The sequence below is a fragment of the Phragmites australis genome, chromosome 1, assembly GCF_958298935.1.
Source record: "Phragmites australis chromosome 1, lpPhrAust1.1, whole genome shotgun sequence".
NCBI classification, from domain to species: Eukaryota; Viridiplantae; Streptophyta; class Magnoliopsida; order Poales; family Poaceae; genus Phragmites; species Phragmites australis.
In genome coordinates, this window is record NC_084921.1 from 41,149,760 (window position 1) to 41,165,871 (window position 16,112).

The window sequence follows — 16,112 nt, forward strand, 5'->3', positions numbered from 1 at the left end:
AAAGAGCGATGAAGAAGATGAGCAAAACACCTTAAGTGATGAAGAGATTGATCCCAAGGTCGTCAAACTCATCTCACAAATGGAAAAGAACATAAAAAGGATTAATATCAATATTTATCATCAAATCTCCATGAAATATTTGGTCAACACAATTGATCATATGAAGAAAGAGAAGAAGATCAAGAACAAGAGTGAGACAAGGGGAAGAACCAAAGCATTCATAAGCATATGAATATAGGTGAGCGAAGATGAAAAGTTAAGCTAAAGAGATGAAAGCCTCACCATCTATTCCTCCAAGAAAATCTCTTCCTCAATATCCTCATCACACAAGTCGTCACGCAAGCCATCTCATAAGTACCTTATGACCAAATATATAGATATCGATATAAGTGATGATGAATCTGATAAGGATTCTCCCTCTCATGAAGAATTTTTTAAATTGATTTATGAGTAACAAATGATATTAAAGAAACAATCAAAAGAGCTTAAGAAATTCAATACACTTAATGTCATTCATGATACCTTTGTTTCTAGTTATGAATAATTATTGAGCAAATTTAATTTGCTAAACAAGAAGCATGAAGAGCTTAAGGCTAAGTTTGAGTGTATTGAATCTCAAACTAAGGTCCATTTGAATCAATCCATCTCTCTATTTAATTTCAATCCTAAGGTAGATGCTTTCACTTCTTGTGATGATTTAATTGAGTTATCTAGCTCACCCCTTTGTAATGAGATTTGTGTTGAGAATATTGCTGTAGAACCATCTAACAACCTTATTTTACAAGATAATGATGTTCTCAAGCTAGAAGTAGAGAAGCTTTAAGAAAGATTTGGCAAGATTAAAAGGCAAAGAATATGTCAAACCTCCTCAAGACAACAGTTCTATCATGGTGAATAAGCTTACGGAGGGATCGACCATGACATGCTTCAAATGCCATCAAGAAGGCCACAAGTCACTCCAATACAAGGATGTCAAGAAGGAGACCAAGGAGAATAAGAAGACGATGATCTTTCCAACAAGATCTCCAACCTTTATACCAAGCCCAACTACAAGTCAAGACAAAGAACAACCACTACAAGCTTAAGAAGAAGGACAATGACAAGGTGGTTGCACACATGGTTAGGAGAAAGGACCGGACATGGAACCAATCTATTTGGGTGCCAAGGAAGTCATCACCAACATGAAGGGATCCTAATCGGTTTGGGTTCTAAAGAAGACTTAAAGTCTGAGGGGGTTATGAGGATTTAAAGACTTGGCTCATAAGATGAAGTGAAGGTTCAAACAAAAAAGCCAAGTGTATAAGATTAGACACATTGATGAAGATCATAATTATCATATACCTAAATTCCCATATAAAGGTAAAAGAGGTAATGGTACTAGATGTAAAATTCTTTCAATTAATAAGTACTTTTTCCTTATCTAGGATTTCACATGCTTATTTCAAATTATTGTAATGCCTAGTGTAGGTATTTTATATGGTAGGTTGCTTATGTTTTTCTCTTTCTTATGAATAACCTATATGATTTATTAGTTGTAGGTTCCTTACATGACACTAATTTTACAATTGATATTTTTTATATGATGCCATAAATTCAATATATATGGTACCCTCCTCATTATTATCAATATCAAGTGCATATAGCTCACAAGTATTCAACTCTTGTATGCACACGTTTAGGGAGAGTATATCATATGAGTTGTGATTTTGAGACTAACATGTGTTTTAAGTAATATCTTTTGTAGTATCATGGAGTAATCGATAAGTTCCTGGAGATATGCAATGCTTAAAGGCTTCAATTGGTATCTTTGTCAAATTTTTTGTTCATTTAAGCTACCTCCATGTATAATATAGCTTAAACTTCCTATTTTGACATATTGTCTAGTTATGCATATGTTTCTTTCTCATCAAATGTATGCACAAATATAGGGAGAGTTTAGACTATATTATGTGAGTTTCATGAATTGTGATCTATGTGTTTTCATCTCAATTGATATCCGAATATCTTTTAAATTGAATCCCTACATATGGTATCACTTTATTATATCATAGTTTATGAAGCTCTCTCTCATGTGCTATTTTTTTCCTTGAGTTCAACATGTATTTATAGCTTTTTTGGGAGATTATTGATAAATGAGAAGAATTGTGATGACCAAAGCAAGTGCAAGATACATAAATATCGATAAAGGTGAAGAAGCTCTTGCATAGGTCGATCAAGAGAGATAGTAGTGTTGGAGAAAGTGAGAGCCACAACAAAGGAGGACTAAGTGGTAAGAACATACATCCAAACAATGTGGTAAGACTTTGTACTCTTTACAATTGGTATCATTTTTTACTTGCCACTTGCTTTGATTGTGTTGTCATTAATCACCAAAAAGGGGAGATTGTAGAGAAAATAACCTTATTAGGCTATGATTGTGTTTTTGGTGATTAATAACAACATAGTCAATGAGACTAACATATTTGTCAAGAATATATATTAGTAGGTCTCATGGATACAATACATTAAGAAGCTATCGCAGCTGGGACAAAGTTTGGTTAAATTAGAGAAGTCTTAGGAAAAATGACTACACCGGAAGGTCCAATGCAGAAGAGTTATGAACGCTAGAGTGTTTTCTTACTGGGTGTTTTTACACGCCAGATGATCTGACGATATGGAAATATGAACGCTAAAGCATTTTTGAGTTGAAGCTCAAGGATGGTACTCGCTAGAAGGTCCGACGATCGGTAGTATGCATACCGGAGTATACACTGGAGCAATTGTTGCAGAATTATTGCAACAGTGGGAATACCGAAGGACTACATGCCGCAAGGTCTGGTGATTGAAGTGTGCACACCAGAGTATACACCGAAGCATTTGGTGCAGAGAAGATGCCAAATTTCGGTTTGGTGTAGTTTAACACGCTAGATGGTCCGGCGATGAAGCAAAACAACGCCAGAGTATTTTGCACCGAGGAAGGCGCGGGATGGCTCAGTTGAATACACCGGAAGGTTCGGCGATGGAGCTGGTGAACACGCCGGAACATCGGATGTTCACATTGGTTTTGAGTGAAGTTCTAACGACTAGTTTTTAGAAGGTGTACACGCTGGATGTTCCAGTGAGTTTAATCTGTCTACACCGGAACATTTGAACCGTTGGGGCAACGGCTAATCTGCAGGATTGAGGCTATAAATACCTCTTCACTTAGTCATTTGAAGGTGCTTTTGTCCAAAGAAGCCCATATATACTTGAGAAGACATCCATACCATCAAAGTGTTAAAAGTGATCATCCAAGACGATTAAGCATAAAATTAGAGAATGATTAGTGCTTATAGGCCTACAGAGAAGTGTTGCTAGGTGCCGTAACCTAGAGAGTGGATCAAGGAGTGATCCAACCGAGTAACAAGAGGTACGCTGACGCCTTAGAGTCTTGGTGACTCACTGGCAACTTGGGTCTTGGTGGCTCAACCTTATTGACCTTTCAACTTGGTGTGGAACAGCAGCAAGAAGCGTGTATGGGGATACGAAGGATCTTACCTTGGTGGTTAACACTCCGAAGTGAAGGCGACTTACAATTGACTGGAAGAGATGTTAATGTTGAGATCTTGCCTAGTGGCTTAGTTGTTCATTGTGCTTAAGATCTTATCTTGGTGGTTTGGTAGCTCAAGATCCATGACCAGAAGAGTCTTGATGGCCAAAAACATATCCTTTGTGAGCTCGGACTAGAAGTGGCTTATGTGTCACCGATTAGGATAAAAATTACTTATGCCGAGTTTGCTCTTTCTACTTTATTTACGTTTCCGCATTTACATACTTGCAATTTATCTTCCTAGAGTAGGTTACAAAACTATGTGAATAATAGATTAGACACATTAGATAAATCTAGATCATATTTAGATAAAAATTGATATAAATTTATCTTATAATATTTTTAAAGCCATTATTTTTTAAACATTCTAATTCACCTCTCTAAAACGTTACTAAATCGCGCAATGGCTTTTTTAAGTAGGGAGATTTGAGAGTCTGATCTCTGCAATGATGCCAATGCTACCATTAGTCATGGCACTAAAAGCTAGCTAGGTGTTAGTTTTAGTCTTCCAAGTTGCACGGGTGGTAAAACTAGTAAAGAGTTCGGTGTAACAGTATCATTAGTGACTGAAAAATCAGATACACAAATGCACTTCTAGAAACTAACCGACCGACCAACTTTCACATGCATAATAATATCTGCACCAAACTTATAAGTTCATACCACGCCCTCTCTTTGTCTTCATCAGTTCTTCTGTTCACTACATTTATGCAAATCGAGCTAGCTAAAGAAGCCTCAATCGGAGGAAGATATAAATCAGTTCATTTCGCAGCTGCTACCATTTTGGTTCAACAGTTAAGATGCTAAATAAAAGCAGCAATTCATCAATTAGGCATGTGAATGCCCCCAAAATGGCAGATTCTACTTGCTTTCTGCCTAATGTTATGCAGTCGTCATGCATGACAGTTCAGAGCAGCCGGAGGCAGAGCAGAGTAGCTAGAGTCTTGCAAGCTTTACTTCACCTGAGGGAGGCATCATTCGGCGGTGGCCGATGACTACATTCCACCATATCAGAAGATTTTCGACTCCCTTTGCGTGTTGAATTGGAAGTGATGAGTCGGATTCGAGGAAAGTGCGATCTCCCTTTTGGCATTATTGGCACAATTGTCCTGTTAACCGTTGAAGGGGAAGGAGATTGATCCAATGATCATGTTTCCATTCTTATCCAGGCATCCAGCAGGGGTGGTTAAAAAGCTAGGAGTCGTGAACCACGAGCGTTGGTGACCTAGATAATCCTTCAGCTAACTTTTTTTAACCAAGCCTTCAGCTAACTTAGAGATGAGTAATTAAAGAGAGATTCTGAACTCCATTACGTGGAGAAAATCATTAATATGTGCCATATCCTCCTAACTAAACTGGAAAATTGTGATCAGAATTTAGATCATGGGGAATTTGAGGTCAGTGAATGTTGGCATTGTTGTCAACAACGTTCTAAGTTTGGTGACTTTTCTAGTTACTGAAGTGAAACAATCGTGCGATAATTTGCATGCCTTTGTCTTTTATTGATGGGGCTATTACATACTCAGTAGGCTTGAATCTTGATCAATTATAAATTTCAAAAGAATATTGATCAATCGTTTCAGATATAAAGCAATCTCTGTGAAAAAACAAAACCAACATCCATGATTCAATTTATGGACAAAAAATGCCTTCTTTAGCGAGGATATGATGTTTTTTAATTATTTTTTCCGGGGAAAAATAATTAAATGCTTCTCTGAGCATTTCTCTATCAATCGATTGTGTGTTGTTGCAGTGGCACCAGTAAGCATATCTTTTCCATCTAATTTTGCAAAAGTATTGCATGAGAGGTTAAATGGCATGAAAGACATTCGGCAATAATTATATGGCTCTACTAGTAACGAGACGACAGAGCAAAAGAAACCGGAAGTCCCTTTCTTATGGAGAGCCAAGTTCTTTCCATCCGTCCGGGAGAAGCTGCACCGCTCCAAGCCTCCGACCCTAAACAATGGCTTTCTGTGATACCAGAGGCCAAATTATCCAGGTTCAGGTGATGAAGAGGCGTCATGATTCAGGAGGGTACTGCACAGCATTCTCGGCTACCTTCACATAGTGCAAGATCAATGCACTATGGAACAAATCGCAACGACACCACCAGTTTTTGCTTGGATAAATCTGAACATTGCATTGCAGTACGAGGGCAACACAACATTTTTTTCGTTTGTTACTAAAAAGAAGCATGCTTCAGTCGACGATACATGCTTCAAGTTCATTGAAGTCGGCACTAGTCCTCCAAAAATTAAAAATAGAAAATGAAGTCAGGTTCTTCCCAGGTGAGGTAGGACGCAATGCTCACTGAAGAAGCATTGGTGGCTTTGCTGAAATCACTGAAAACTGCACGCAGTTGGTCGGTTAGTTGGGATTCAACATTTGTTTACTGCATGGTGAAAATTAAACGACGAATGACGGGGGTGCATCATGCCATCTTTCTGCCAACTGATGATCTTCAGATTAGCACGACGCATGGGTTTCTGCAAATTGGCCCGTCCGTTTCTGTCCGACGAAAAAGTGCAGCGTTCGTTCGCTGGCCTGTTGCGTTGCGTGATACGTGGTTCGATCCGGGAATCAAATCTCAGGCGATAAGCCGACGAGGAGGAGTCCAAGGTGAAGTTTTGCATGCAGATTTGGGTACGGAACTGGCATGTCTCAACCCTCGAGTGAAAAGCAGCTCTCGTAGCAAAGAGAGGAGGACCAGAATTGTGTAACACCTTCCAGGTGAAATAAAATTCGCCGAGAGCCTATTTCGCACGAGCTCACATTAGTAGCTAACACCGCACTAATGCTTTCCTCATCGTTTTGTGCAAAATGATTATCCCGAGATGCTGCGTTTGGATCACCGGGTATTAATGTTAGCGAACCTCTGCATAATTCTACATCGCCGACAAAGAATGCCTAACAAGTCGTGTAAGCTTGGTTCATCTAAGTAATTATCCTCTACAAATATATACTATGTACTAAAGGTCCAGCCTCCGCGCGCTCCTAGGGGGTCGAGCTATTGTAGTTTTCTGTAGCAAGTCTAGGACAGACGGGATCCGGTTACTGGAACGCCCATTCAACTATGACCACCGTTACTCAATTTAGATTTCCACCAACCCCAGTCGCTGATCCAGCTCTACATAAAAGAGGCCTATTGCCACGTTCAACTAATCATTGGCTCGTAAGCACAGTTGTTGAACCGACACATGCCGGTTGTTTTGCCATACAGGACAATCGGCCGCCGCGAACGTCTGATCGCCGCCGCCGCGCATGCCTAGATGTTGCCGCCGTCACGCACACCTCACGTCGCATGAGCCCAGCCGCCATTGCTGTGGATGCATGCCTAGTCATCGCCATGGATGCATGGCTGACCGCTGCAGTGGACGCACACATGGCCGCACGTGTGACCACCGTCGCCCCACGCCGCACGAGCCTTGCAACCATCGTCGTGGGCGCATGCACGCTACCACCTTCTTCCATGTTTCTCTTGCCCGCCGCCTCTCGCCCTCACCACCTTTCGCGTCACCACCGCCGTCATGCCCGACGCACCACCCTAACCAGCATAGAAAATTGCGGCGGCCCACAACACACACTCGCTGCTACCTCAAGCACGCCACCCTCCTCGCCATGGGTACTGCTACCACCGAGGATGAGGATGCGGCCACTGCTAATTCCCTGTTCATCGCAGTGGAACCTGCCACCACGACGCCCTGCACGCAAAAACGCAGTGGCACAAAGGCCACCGCCACATCACAGAAACGGTCACGCGCTACTACCGCTGACCCACCCACGCGCGGAGATCCTCGAGCCCTGCTCCACCACGCCTCGTGCTGCTGCTCCGTCACTGCCAAACTGCGTCGCCCTGCACGGAACCGCTACGGGAGGGTAGGCCAACGTGTGAGAGGAGAGGGCACCGCGGGAGGAGAGGGCCAACGCGTGAGAGGCAAGGGCACCACATGAGCAGAACGTTGGCACGGATCCGGCGCAACAAGAGACCTACCGCGGGAGTAGTGGGCTGGCATGGACTAGCCACGGGAGGAGAGCCGACGCGGGAGGAGAACACTAGCGCGGACTCACCACGGGAAGAGATCCACCGCAGGTGGAAAGGCCGGTGCAGACCCACCACGGGTGGAGAGCCGATGCGGGAGGAGAGGACCAGCGCGGACCCACCACGGGAGGAGAGGCACCACAGAAAAGAGGGCCGGTGCTTGCGTTGGGCTCCGTTGGAGAGAGAAGCAAAAGATATAAGGGAGAGAGAGAGAGCACGCTTGTGGAGAGGAGATAAGGGAGAGAGATAACCTGCTAGCTCTGGACGCACTGACTGAGAGCAAAATTGCATTCTAAATAAAATTCGGGTTGGGTCACATATCACTGTTGGCTGTATTAAAAAATCGGCAGTGATCTATTGGTTTTTTATATGAATCAGCTGTGATAATCTGTTACCTATTCTTTTCTAAAACCGTCAATAATACGATTGTACCAACTATAATATACATTAACACTTGATGCTATCAATGTAATACTATATTGTTATACCATGTAACCTTCCTTATACTTTCGTATTATGATATATGAATGTTTATAATAAAAAATGGATGATATAACCACATGTACAGGCGCGGCCTAGCGCGCCTATCTAGCTAGTGTACTCTATGTTACTCCATCCGTCCATTTATCTTGGGCATGTTTTGTTTCAGCACACAGTCCAATACACCATATTAGCCTTATTCTTATCAAGCCTTCATATGTATACTATTTCCTTCACAACTTGCTGAGCACAACAAGTGCTCACTCTTGCTATCACCAAACACTCGGTTGAAGAAGGTATCGAGGAGTATACTGAAGGTGGATTGTTCTAAGAATTTTTCTACATCGATGATGCCTGTGGAAGAGTCGTAAAAGATTAGAGTCTTCATAGTTCATTTAGTTTTGATGTAGTTTATTTGGTTATTTGACCCTTGAAGGTTACTTTTGTAAGATGAATAATTCGATTAAGTATGGATATTGTAATGATTATTATCAATAAAGTCACTATATGTTGGGATTGATTCTATGGCTCAGCACATAGATGATATTGTTTGTTTCTTGAACCGGTCTCAACAACGATCGAGGAGGCCCAGCAAAGTCGAGGGTGATCCTAGTTGTGCGCATGGAGGTCAAGCAAAGCTTGAAACGAAGGATGAATATGACGTCTTGATAAAGTCAAGCGAAGGGGATATTGATGCAAGTGACAAGGTGGCTTGAGGGATCAAGAGCGGGAGAGACTTGTTGGCGATTAAGATCACAAGACAGAGTATATGCGTTGACATCGGGATGCTTGCTTGAGGTCCAAGCAAGCAGCTGCGAGTCACACTTTGAGAAGCGTGCGAGGCAGTTTCGTGATTTGTCCTCAAAACCATAGAGGGGTGAAGTGCACGTGGCATCATCGCAGAGCTAGCATCGAGGCAAATCTAAGTCGTGAAGGTGTCACGGTCATTCAATGGACGGAACGAAAAATAGACTAAAATGCTCTATTGGTAGGTAGGAGGCTATTGTAAGCAAGGGGTATTTTGGAAAAAATGTAAGGGCTAAGCTACCTCTCTGGTATATAAATAGAGGGGTAGGGCTGTAGGGAAAGGGTGAGCCAGCTATTTGAGAGCCTAATGATAGGTTTTGGAGGAGAGTAGGGTATAGGCTTAGCCTTTGTAATAGGTTTGAGTTTTTAAGAGGAAAGCTTCACAACCTAAGGTGAGAGTTTCTATAAGAGAGCCCAGAGTGATCGATAGTCAAGTTTTCGAGAGACGCTACCACTGCACCTACTGCTAGAGAGAATGTCACTTAGTTGGGTTTTGTTTTTACCGTAGGAGGGATGAGCGGCGTGAGTGGAAGTGGAGTACTCAGGACATGTACCGCCCCTCTGTTTTTGTACATGAGCCCTTTCCTCGCTCCCACCCATGAGTTTTAGATGCTTTTGAGTCTATTTCTAGAGATTTTGCCCGGTGTGGATCTTACCATGACTCATTTTGTTTTGGATCACGTGTAAGAGGCTTTGATTTCCAGCACTTTGATGGATCACACTTTCCTCTTTGTGGTTCTTGCTCTCAGCGTGCTAATGTTGATTTGCATGCACCTGCTTTTACTGCTTCAGGGCGAATGACCTAGTACTGGATTTCTAAGAAGTTTATGACTAACCCTAGAACTGAGCCATCCACCTACTATTCTTCTCGCATGTAGATGGCAGGCGGAGGCCTAGAGAACAAGTGACTCATTGACTCCGGTTGTTCGCGCTATATGACCGAAGATGCATCATGGTTCTCCAACCTCACCCTGATGAAGCGACATGAGTACATCACTTTCGGGGATGATTGGAAAGGAAGGGTGAAAGCTAAAGGTATGGTAAGGGTGAATGAGAGTTTGACTCTCAAAGATATAGCTTTGGTGGAGCATCTGGGATACCATCTACTTTCTGTATCTCAGTTACTGGATGAGGACTTAGAAGTGTGTTTCAAATGTGATACTTCTCGAGTTCTTGATTCTTTAGGCGCTTTGAGTTGCCAAATTTTCAGAGTTCGAAGAGTTTTTGGAGCTGATTTTTCTGTATCTCTTGGTTCTTCTGGTTGTTTGATTGCTCAATCTTCTTTTGAGCTTTGGATGTGGCATAGGAGGCTAGAGAATATGAGTTTTGATTTGCTTACTCATTTGGATACCCTAGGCTTGATCTGAGGATTACCCAAGCTCAAGTTTGAGAAGAACCTTGTTTGTGTTCCTTGTCGGTATGGCAAGATGGTTGCTACCTCTGATTCACCAGTCAATCTGGTGATGGCTGATCGATCAGGAGAACTTCTCTATATGGATACTGTTGGTCCTTCCTAGGTTCATTCGGTGGGTGAGAAGTGGTGTGTTCTTTTCATTGTTGATGACACTTCTCGCTACTCTTGGGTGTTTTTTCTTGTGAGCAAGGATGAAATGTTATCACACTTTTGGATCTTGGCTTTGAGGTTGTTCAAGGAACTTTCTGGTGCATTGAAAGCAATTCGCAGTGATAATGACACCGAGTTCAAAAACTATCTCTTTGATGCTTTTTGCCTTGAACCTGACATTGAGTATCAATTTTCTGCCCTAGTAGCAGAATGACATGGTTGAGAGGAAGAATAAGACTTTGGTGGAGATGGCTAGGATGATTCTCGATAAGCATATGACTTCTAGAAAGTTTTGGGCATAGGCTATCAGCACCGCTTGCTACATATTCAATCGGATTTTCTCACACTCAATCTTCAATTTGACATCTTATGAGTTGCGTTTTGGGAGGAAGTCAAATGTTTCTCATTTGAGAGTTTTTGGTTGTCAATGCTTCATCCTAAACCGTGACAATCTTGACAAGTTCAAATCACGTTCTTCCAATGGGATTTTCTTGGGTACTCTCTTTATGATCATTCTTACATGGTCTTTAATCTTGACACTAACACTATTATGGAGTTATGTGATGTGACTTTTGATGAATCAACCATATGTGCTAGTCCTATTTTTGAGTGTGCAGATGATCAGAAAATGAGCGAAAACATCTTTATAGATGGTGACATTCCAACTCTCGAGGATGATCCACTACTTCCTATTACCAATCTTGCTCCCGAGCTGGTTCCTACCTCTTCTACATCGATAGAGGGTCCTGCAGCCTCTACTTCCACTTCAGCTACTTTCGAGCCTACGCCAGCAGTGTTTGAGGGATATGAAGCTCTTCAACACATTAAGCGGAGACACCCTCCACAAATGATGATCGACGACATCAATGAAAGGGTAACGCGGTCCAAATCCGCTTCTCATGCTCACTTTACTAATTCTGCATTCGTTGCTTCCTTTGAGCCCTATGATATTGGACATACTTTATCTGATTCAAATTAGATCAATACCATGCATAAGGAATTAGAAAACTATGAGAAAAAACAAGTTTGTGTCCTTGTAGAGCCATCCCCTAATATTTACACCATATGCACAAAATGGGTTTTCAAAAACAAATAGAGGGATGATGGATATGTAGTGAGAAACAAGGCTAGACTTGTGGCTCAAGGTTTCACTCAAATAGAAGGGATAGACTTTGAAGAGACCTTTGCACCGGTAGCTAGGCTAGAAGCCATTAGGATCCTCCTTGTATTTGTTGCATCCAAAGGGTTCAAGTTGTATCAAATGGATGCCAAAATTGCTTTCCTAAATGGTTTCATAGAAGAAGAGATCTATGTCAAGCAATCCCCTAGCTTTAAGCACCTCAAATACCTAAAAAGAATGTACAAGCTTCGGAAAGCTTTGTATGGGCTTAAGAAAGCACCTAGGGCTTGGTGTGACAGGCTTAAGTCTTTTTTGCTAGAACATGTGTATGAGATGAGGTCAGTAGATAAAACCTTGTTCTCTCTTAAGCATGGAAATAATTTCCTACTCGTTCAAATATACGTGGATGATATCATTTTTGGTGGCTTTTCTCATGCACCTGTTGCCAAGTTTGCATAAACTATGAGCAGGGAGTTCAAGATATCGATGATAGGTGAGCTTAACTTCTTCCTTAGACTGCAAATCAAGTAATGCAAGCAAGACACCTTCGTCCACCAGATGAAGTATACCAAGTATTTGTTGAAGAAGTTCGACATGAGCGATGCTAAGCCCTTAGCGACACCAATGGCTACCTTAACCGTACTTGATCTGGATGAAGATGGAGAGGAGTTGGACCAGTAGGAGTATAGGAGCATGTTTGACTCTCTCCTATACCTGACGACGACAAGACCTGATATCTACTTTGCCGTTTGTTTGTGTGCTCGCTTTCAGGCATCACTGAGGATATTTCACCGCCAAGCAGTGAAACGTATTCTAAGGTACCTTAAGCACACTCTCGAGTATGGTCATTAGTTTTTTGCATCTTCTTCTCTCTCTTCAAGGTTTTTCCGATGTGGATTTTGTTGATTATAGAATTGACAGGAAAAGTACCTCTAGTACCTATCATCTCTTGGGTACTTCTCTTATGTGTTGGTCTTCTCACAAGCAGTCTAGCGTTGCGCAGTCTATTACTGAAGTTGAATATATAGTTACTGCTAGCTGTTACTTACAAATTTTGTGGATGATTGCTAATTTGAAAGACTATAGGTTAGACTTCAAGAGTGTGTTATTTTTGTGTGACAACACTAGCCTTGCAAATAACCTAGTTCAATACTCTAGAACTAAACACATAGATGTGAGATTCTATTTCTTGTGAGACCATAATGAGAAGAGAGACATTGAATTGAGTTACATAGATACGTAACACCAGCTAGCCGATATTTTTACCAAGCCTCCAGATGCAACACGATTTGCCTATTTGAAGGGTGAGCTTGGAGTGTGCCATCCCTATGGCTTTGTGTGAGAGGAAATTGTTCTTGTACATACTCTATCTTACTTTGTTGCATTTGCATTGCATATCATGTTGTAAGATAACCGTAGTAGTTGAGCTTTGACTCGTATGTCTTTAGCATTTTCTATTGCTAGACTTGAACTTGGACTAAGTTGAGTAGTTGTGCGGAACAAGCTTTTAATTTTAAGCTCATCTTGCTACTTTGACATGAAACATTTTAAGCAAGCTAGATTTTCTAAGGATGAATTTTGACAATTTATGAATCATGTAGACTATGAAGTGCTATATTCTTTATCACTATGTTCATAATTACTTTGACTTAGTCAATGCTTGTGTTAAAGCTAGTGTGATGAATATGTTGTTCTAGGCTTTTTGGTTCAACATAGTGAATTAGAGAATATTGCAATATATTTTCTATCTTTGTCAAATGTTTAGCTCATGATCAAACCTTAGGGGAACATATGTTCCTTGTGTCGTAAATGCATTACTTGACTTGATCATGTGAAGACTTGATAATTTGTGCAAAATTGAATAATGTTGAGAAATCAAGCTTTTTTTTGCACTAAAATATAATCCAATACGGTTGTCTTGAATCCTCGAGGTATTTGTCGTACCCAGTCACGTGATACTTCGTTTGGATAAAAGGCAACTTGAGGATAAAAAGAAAAACAAAGAAATGTGCTTTAATGTTATTTTTTAATCACTTGATCTAACTAAGTCTTAGTTTCATATGTGAGCGCTTGCAAAATCTAATATCATGAATGCTTATTTGTTTAGTTTGAGATTGAAGTTTGATAGTTCTTAATGCGTGTATTGCCTCGGCACGAGTGGATGCTTATGTGATGGTTACTTTAAACATGATTTGGCTATGTGAAATTAAATGCGCCAACTAATTCTTCGGGTTTAGCTTGTATAGCTTCATGTTCTTGTTTTTCTGTCTCTTTTTGGGCCTTTGTGCACTTTGAGCTTCACATTCTATTGTTCATAGTCTTTTGACACTTATAGCATTTGCAAATGTTATGATATACTTGTGAAAGCTCATTAGGATTACATGCATTGCATAATACTTTTATCCTTAATGTTTGCATTACCAAAGGGGAAAAATGCATTAATACACAAAGAAGAATCTTGCATATTGAAAGGGGGAGAAAATACATAATAAAATTTGTGCATTCATCAAGGGGAGCATGAAGCATATGGATTTGAAACTTTAAGGTTTTTGGCTTGCCTCTCTTATCTTTTTGAGCTTTTGCAATCCTTCTTATACCAAGTGACATGCTTTGCTCTTTCTCGAGTTTTTGTCACTTGGATGAATTCTTGTGATTTCTTCAAACCATTATTTGCTCTTGGTGAGATTGTCAATGCACTTATCAAGGAGGAGATTGAGAAAACAAGTTGAAATGAGCATTGGTTTACATGTGATGAGTGATTAACAAAGGGTTGCTTTGATTTGATGATGTTTTAATTGCTTACACATGTATGTTGCAATTATAATCATGACTAACCAAAATTGAGGGAAATGGAGTTGGTATAATTCTATCAAAGTTCAGAAAAAATTGCACTCACCGGATTGTCCGGTGTGTGAGAATTTATGCACACCGGATGATCCAGTGAGCACTTAGAGACAACGCCAGAGTATTTATCAGAGGTGCTGAAAATGGGTGTCTGGGGCGGTCTACTCACCGGATAATCTGGTGATTAGAGGCAATGCACACCAGAGTACTCTTTCTTTGGCAGCAAAATTTGAATGTTGCACCGGATGGCCTGGTGTTCAAAGAATGTGAACACCGGACAATTTTCCAGAGAAGTCTATTTTTAGTGCTAGAGAGAAGATGCACACCGGACAGTCAGATGATGAGCTGTATGAGCACCGGAGGCTTCACTAGACCATTTAACAGAGATGTTGCAAAATGAGATCTGATGCAGTTATACTCATTGGATGATCTGGTGATGGATATTGTACTCACCGGGTGGTCCGGTGTTCAGAGACTGTACACAACGGAACATCTCGTCTTCACGTTTTTCTTTGGACTATCTTTTTCAACAAGGATTTGATTTGAACTAACTTGTGATAAGTTTACATGGTGTTTTGGAGATACATGTCTGCTTGTCTTATGATGTGTAAGTGATGGATGCAACTTGGCGACCGAGGTGGGATGATCGGGGTCAAACAGGGTGCTTGGTGCCAGACGATCGAGGAGACCGGACAGAGTCGAGGGTGATCCTAGCTATGCACATGGAGGTCAAGCAAAGCTTGAAAGGAAGGATTAATATGGTGTGTTGACAAAAGTCAAGCGAAGGGGATGCCGGTGTAAGTGACAAGGCGGCCCGAGGGATCAGGAGCAGAAAAGACTTGTCGACGGTGAAGATCGTAAGATGGAGTACATGCGTCGATATCAAGATGCTTGCTTGAGGTTAAAGCAAGCAATTGTGAGTCATGATTTGAGATGCGTGTAAGGCGGTTTGGCCTCAAAATTGTGGAGGGGTGAAGTGCATGTGATATCATAGCGGAGCTAGTGTCGAGGCAAAGTTAAATCGTGAAGGTGTCATGACCGTTAGATGGATAGAGCAGAAAACAGACCAAAATATTACGGTGGTAGGTAGGATACCATTGTAGGTAAGTGGTATTTTGGGAACAAGAAAGCTTAAAGGCTAAGCTACCTTCCTAGGTCTATAAAGAAAAGGGTAGTGCTTCAGAGAAGGAGCGGACCAGCTATTTGAAAGTCTAGTGATAAATTTTGGTGGAGAGAAGATAATATGCTTAGCCTTTGTAATAGTTTAGAGTTTTTAAGAGGGAAACACTTTGTAATCTGTTTAAAATAGGACTAACCACTTGAGTTAATGAAGTTTATTTTCTCGTATGAGCTTGTGTTTATCTCTTTCTAGTCTCATTCTTTTGGTTCCTTGCTTCTCTTGTAAGTTTTTTTTGTTGTGATTTTTATTTTCCTTTTGAGCTGCAGTTTTTTCTCCATTGTGAAGTGGATTTCTTTGTTACTATGGGCATAAAATGCACGTATAATAATACAAATTTGGATTTCACATTTTCTTGTCTCTAAGTCATTAACTTAGAGAATTTCTTTACCCAGTGACTATCTTCTCGAGTGTATTTCTTAGTTGTAGAGTTTTTTTTAACTAGGGCCATGGAATGATCTCAAAAGGAATCTTATGTTCATATTTCATTAATGGAGTTACCTATTAACG